This window comes from Microcebus murinus, chromosome 11, assembly GCF_040939455.1.
Source record: "Microcebus murinus isolate Inina chromosome 11, M.murinus_Inina_mat1.0, whole genome shotgun sequence".
Taxonomy (NCBI): Eukaryota; Metazoa; Chordata; class Mammalia; order Primates; family Cheirogaleidae; genus Microcebus; species Microcebus murinus.
The window spans coordinates 26,662,926-26,668,389 of NC_134114.1; the positions used below are offsets into that span (position 1 = coordinate 26,662,926).

Below are 5,464 nucleotides of genomic sequence, written 5' to 3' on the forward strand. Positions count from 1 at the left end.
AGGTGTCCATGCAGGCCAGTTGCTGGGGATGGGACCAAGTCCCAGATGTGCTCCACGACCTGGGGCTCCCCCAGGTCCTTGGCTAGAGCTGACCAGGAGAACCCCTCTTGCCAAACAACTTACATCCCTGGGCCTCAGTTTCCTTATCTTTCAAAGTAAAGGTAAACAATTCACAAAATGATTATCAAGGGTTGCAAGTCCCCTGGTAATCTCTCAAGGGCAGGGAGGCCTTGTGTGTGTTCCGGGTATGTGTGAGCAAAGGTATCCAAACAGGCACAGGAGGAGAGGCGGGGTGGCAGAGGGGCATCTCTAGTGAACGGGCTGTTACCCTTTCCTCAGGTTGGGCACGATCAGAGGCCACAGGATGCTAGAGCCAGGGGCACCAAAGGGCACAGCATCAACACCTGCTTTCCAGACCAAGCACAGTCCAGCTAGGTAACATGCAGAGGGGTGGGGGGAGGCAGACACTGAGTTTGCAGTAGAGTCTGGGCTAAAACCCAGGTCTCTAGACAGATTTAGGAAATATTCTACAAGTTTTATGAAATGTAGTGCTTAGTTCTGGTTTAAACTTGCTCACTGACTTCTTTGGAGAACCAAATCCAGCTTATGAATCATAAAACTAGATAATCTATTATGATAATCTAGTCTATGATCCAGATATACCAGGGTTGCAAATTCCTGCAATTCAACTTCACGATCTAGCACTAGTTCTGCAGGAGAGGCTCAGAGGCCTGTGGGGGCTGGGTAACACCACCCTGCAGTGGGTGGTGGGAAAAGAGGACTTGGGTGTTGTGTCAACTTCTGTGGCAGCAGCTGTGTGAAGGGTGAAGGAGCACCCAGGCCTGTGTGAAGGGTGAAGGGTGTGAAGGGTGAAGGAGCACCCAGGTGGCAGTGAGGGCCTCAAGGGAGGCTCAGCTGGCATTGTTGATGGGAGTCCAGATGCCACTCAGCAGTGTCTCCTGCTCTCCCTTCTCCACCAGGGGCTGGCCAGGGGACAGGCAGGCCAGCAGCAAGTGGTGCAGCCCATTATAGAGGGTGGCACCCATCAGAAGACTGGGAGGCCGAGGATCTGCAGCGCGTGGAAGGCCTCCCAGCCCAGTGCTAGGCTCGGTGCCCAGATGATGACAGTGTGCGAACTGTCCAGCACCATGTGGGTGGGTGGTTCTCAGCTCCTTGGTGGCGCTGATGCCTGCAAAGTTGCAGAAGGTGATGCTGCTGATGTTGCCCAGCAGCGCCAGGGTGATGAGCGGCTGCCGGCGCACCTGGCAGAAGGCGTGCAGGGCACCCTCCAGCATCCTGTGTGCATCCTCTAGCTCCACCGAAGGAGCCGGCGAGCAAGTAGTACATGGGCACCGGCAGCAAGGAGAGGATCAGCAAGCCAAAGAGGCCCTCAGTGCCGACTGTCCATAGTGGGTGCATGTTGTGTTTGTGGATAAACCTCCTCTAGCACTATCTGGGTGGAGACGATAATCTGGGCCATGATGATTAACAGGTCTCCTGTGATCACTTTGCTGAGCTTGTGCTGATCATCACGCATGCTCAGGAGGTCGGCCAGGCCTACAGCCACCAGCCTTGCGATGGTGGCCAGGATGCCCAGCCACTGGCTCAGCACCAGCCTAGGAAGGCCACCCAGAACAGACCTGCGAATATGACCTCTGAGCCCCACAGCATCTGGAAGCTGGAGACACTGGTCATGTTCAGAGCCACGTACACAAGGCTGGTCCCCAGCGTGTCACACAGGGCTGGGGGCAGGAAGAGAAGGGGGTGGAAGGGCTGCTGGTCGTCTGCGTTGGTGTCCGACTGCCCTGCAGCTCTGCACCAGAGGAGGGAGAAGGTGGCCAGGTGGGAGAACTGTCCTGGGAACATGCCCACTGCCTGGAGGAAGGGATGCTGGCAGCTGTGTTCCTTGCTCCCTCCGCGGCCCTGGGTCCTGACGTTGTCTGCCCACTTTGCCGAGAGCACGCTGATGGAGCCAATAACAAGCATGAGCCAGGCCAGGAACAGCTGGTACTTAGTCCAGGCTCTGTGGCGGGCACTGGGGCTCCCTCCAGCCCACTGTCCTTTCCACTGCTCATCTAACCCAGTGGCAATACACAAGCAGCTGCAGTATTTTTTACATGTTTATAGTATTTACTGAATGACTATTTTTCTAATTCTTAATTATCTCAGAAAGAAATATAAAAATCACCTAACTAAATTACATTACTCTTTACTTCTGTCTGATAATGCTGATATGATACTTTATTTTTGCTTCAGGCCTGCTATTGATATAATGTTTTAGACTAAACACCATAACCTCTTTAGAAAGAGAACGAACTTCATTAATTGTTATTAATTAGAGAAGGACGGTTTTGAAATAGTGAAAAGCCTTAATTAAATATATGTGTATTTTTTTCATGAAGTTTTGAATTTTTTTATCATAAGAAGAGAAAATTGCAGGCCAATGCTATGTCACTTTGTAAGGCTGGTTTTAATGTGAATATCATCTTGCATTTGAGCTTTATTATTTTTTTTTAAATAAGAAAGAAATGGATTTTTCAGCCAAACCCCACTAATTTACACCACAAATTCAGATAATTTCTGAGTGTGGATTTATCTTTTTACTATGAACAAAGACATTTCAATGAATGGTCATCACAAAAACAAAATTAGATGGGTAATTAAATCACCAAATGAAAAAACTGGCTTCCTTTATATTCAAAGAATTGCCATGAGGCAAATAAAAACAGTTTCAATCTTGTATCCCCTGTACATGCTCAACAAGTATTGATTAAATTAAATTTGCCAAAATTTATATGATCCTTGTGAGCTGCACACCGAAATGGAGAAAAACCCCAAGGGTACATTATTGCACATGGAGCCTAAGACCAACCCCGTTAGACCCTGAAAGAAGCTCTCTGAATATTCAGGAAGTTTATTTTCTTTTTCTGACGATTTACAGCTTCATTTATAGTACATACAAGAGAACCATTCCCTATCTCATGATTTAGAATGTACTTCAGGGAAGTTGTCATTAGGAAGTCAAACAAATCAGCAAGTGGTCATAATGAAGAAATCATGAATAATAATAATAATCTGCAAATTCAAAATGTTTAAAACAATATTTATTATGTCCTTCCTGTCTCCTCTTCCAAATTTGGCCCTTGCACTAAGCCCACTATTCTGACTGGCTAGAGAGCTGCAAGTCTCCTACTGAGCTTCTTGATTTATACACAATCAATCATGAAACTCCTTTGTCCCTTAGTTTTATCTCTCTGTGTCGATTTCCATGATTTAGATCGGGGTCCTCAAACTTTTTAAACAGGGGGCCAGTTCACTGTCCCTCAGACCGTTGGAGGGCCGGACTATAGTTTAAAAAAAACTATGAACAAATTCCTATGCACACTGCACATATCTTATTTTGAAGTAAAAAAACAAATGGGCAAATAAACCCGCATGTGGCCCGAGGGCCATAGTTTGAGGATGCCTGATTTAGATCCTTATTCTCTCATATCTGGATGCTTCAGACAGATTCCTTTAGTCCAGGCTCATCTCAGTAAATCAAATCTTTCTCCTGCTTGGAATCCTATACAGAAGTGAGGCCGGTCACCATCTTGTTCTATAAATACTTCATGCTAATGCTTTATGCTGCAACTTACATCATTTTGTTTCCAGAAAAACTCAACCTTTTCCATCTCCATTTACCTCTCCTTCAAAGACAAACTCAAGGCCCAGCTGCCTTCCTGATTCCTCTAACTCGTACATCTTCTCTGGCTTCCCTTTTCCACAAAATTTAGTTCTTTACTGTAGTCCAACTCAGAAGGCTTTATATTGCCTGGTGTGGACTACTTAGTTTCTTAAAGTGAACTTAAGTTTGTTGCAAGCCTTTCCCAATCACACCTTCCACCTCCAATTTATTTTAGCCCCCAAATTGTATGTCCCACTGCGCCCCATGCTTCGCCAACTTGCAATTGCTTGCCTGTTTCCTTGCTGGGCCATGAGCTTCTTTGTGGTGGCAGTCTCACCCATCCGCACTGTGCACCGTTGTGTCCCAAGGGCCATTGTGTCCCTCGGTGCCTGGCACACACAGTTGCCTGAGAAACATCTTTTTGACTTGTTATTAATCTGTAGGCAAGGATCATGTTTTCAGAGGTTTTTTTTGTATTCTTCCAAACAGTTGTTAATGTACAAACTTAAGAATTATAAAACCTTATGTTCTATTAATAACATGGGAATGTTATTAATGACAGTTGGGTTTATTCTTCATGGAAATGGGGTGGGGGTGGTGTTCAAGCTCACTTTAAGAAGGAGATTGTAAACATTAGTTAAAAATAATATATCTCAGCAAACCACAAAGGAAAACAAGCCAACAAACCCTGAGGGGCCTTGACTCATTGGAGGTACAGCCTGGGCCTGCCCAAGCCTGGAAGGGCAAAGGCAGATATTGATGACCCCTCCCTCTTGTAACTTCCAGGAAGGAACATGTTCTACTGAACCTCAGCTGAGCACACAGTCTTAGGGGAAGGGTGGGGGCAGGCTGTGACCACTACAATGGGAACTTATAAATTTGTCCAGCATCCATGACTTTAAAGTCACTGTGAACCCTTCTGGGCCTGGAATCCATTACTCAAAATACTAGCCCAGGGGGCAGCAGCACTTCATTTGTGGCTGGAATCCTTCAGCCACCCCCAGGCCTGGGGTCAGTTTTTCTTCTTGGCGTTCACCCTAATAAAGGAGCCTGGGTGCAAGATGAGTCGATATCCCAGATCTGCTTCCTCATGCAAAACCCAAGTTTCTGTGTCTCTTTAATTAAAATGATTTATAGTTTTTTATTCCTTTTATAGTCTCTTTGTTAACCCAAATCTCTGGAAACTCACTCTACAGTCCCTGGTGTAGAACTGTCTGATGCAAACTCTGTGTGTGTGTACAGGGAGGAAACAGGAGAGGAAACAACTTTTTGAGATCCTTGTGCATGCCTGTCTTTTTTTCATTCTCCTCAGGCTTTATAAACTCATGAGCAGGAGCTCTTAAGATGGATAGACTTGAAGATGCTTGGATATCTGTGTATACAACTACCTAAGATTTTGTGGTTAGGCTGTCTACATCTTTCACTGGATTCTCAAAGGAGACAATGACCCCAAAAGAATAGTAACTTCTACTCTGTAGGTTTATATGCTATCTTCAGGCTCCATTCCTTGATAACATTCTTTTCTCATCTTTTCTTGATGATTAAAGTATCCGTTCTTAGAAACAAGACCTATGCTTTGGTACGTGATGTGAAATTGGGTCATTCATTTGTTCAACAGATAAAGAGTGCATACTATGTGCTAGGCATTTTTCTTGGCACTGGAGATAATAAGACAAAATGGATATAAGACACTTTATTTACCAAATGTTTATTCTGTGCAAAGCCCTTTGCTAAGTGATTATCTCCTTTAGTTCTCAAAACAAACCTATGAAATAAGTACTATTATCGTATTAACTT

The 5,464-nt window shown here is 45.2% G+C and overlaps 1 pseudogene; it reads right to left on the minus strand.

The window, feature by feature from the left end:
• Nucleotides 1-911: 911 nt before the first annotated feature.
• On the minus strand, nt 912-4,041 carry LOC105855446 (solute carrier family 35 member F6 pseudogene; annotated as a pseudogene).
• Between the last annotated feature and the right edge of the window lie 1,423 nt (nt 4,042-5,464).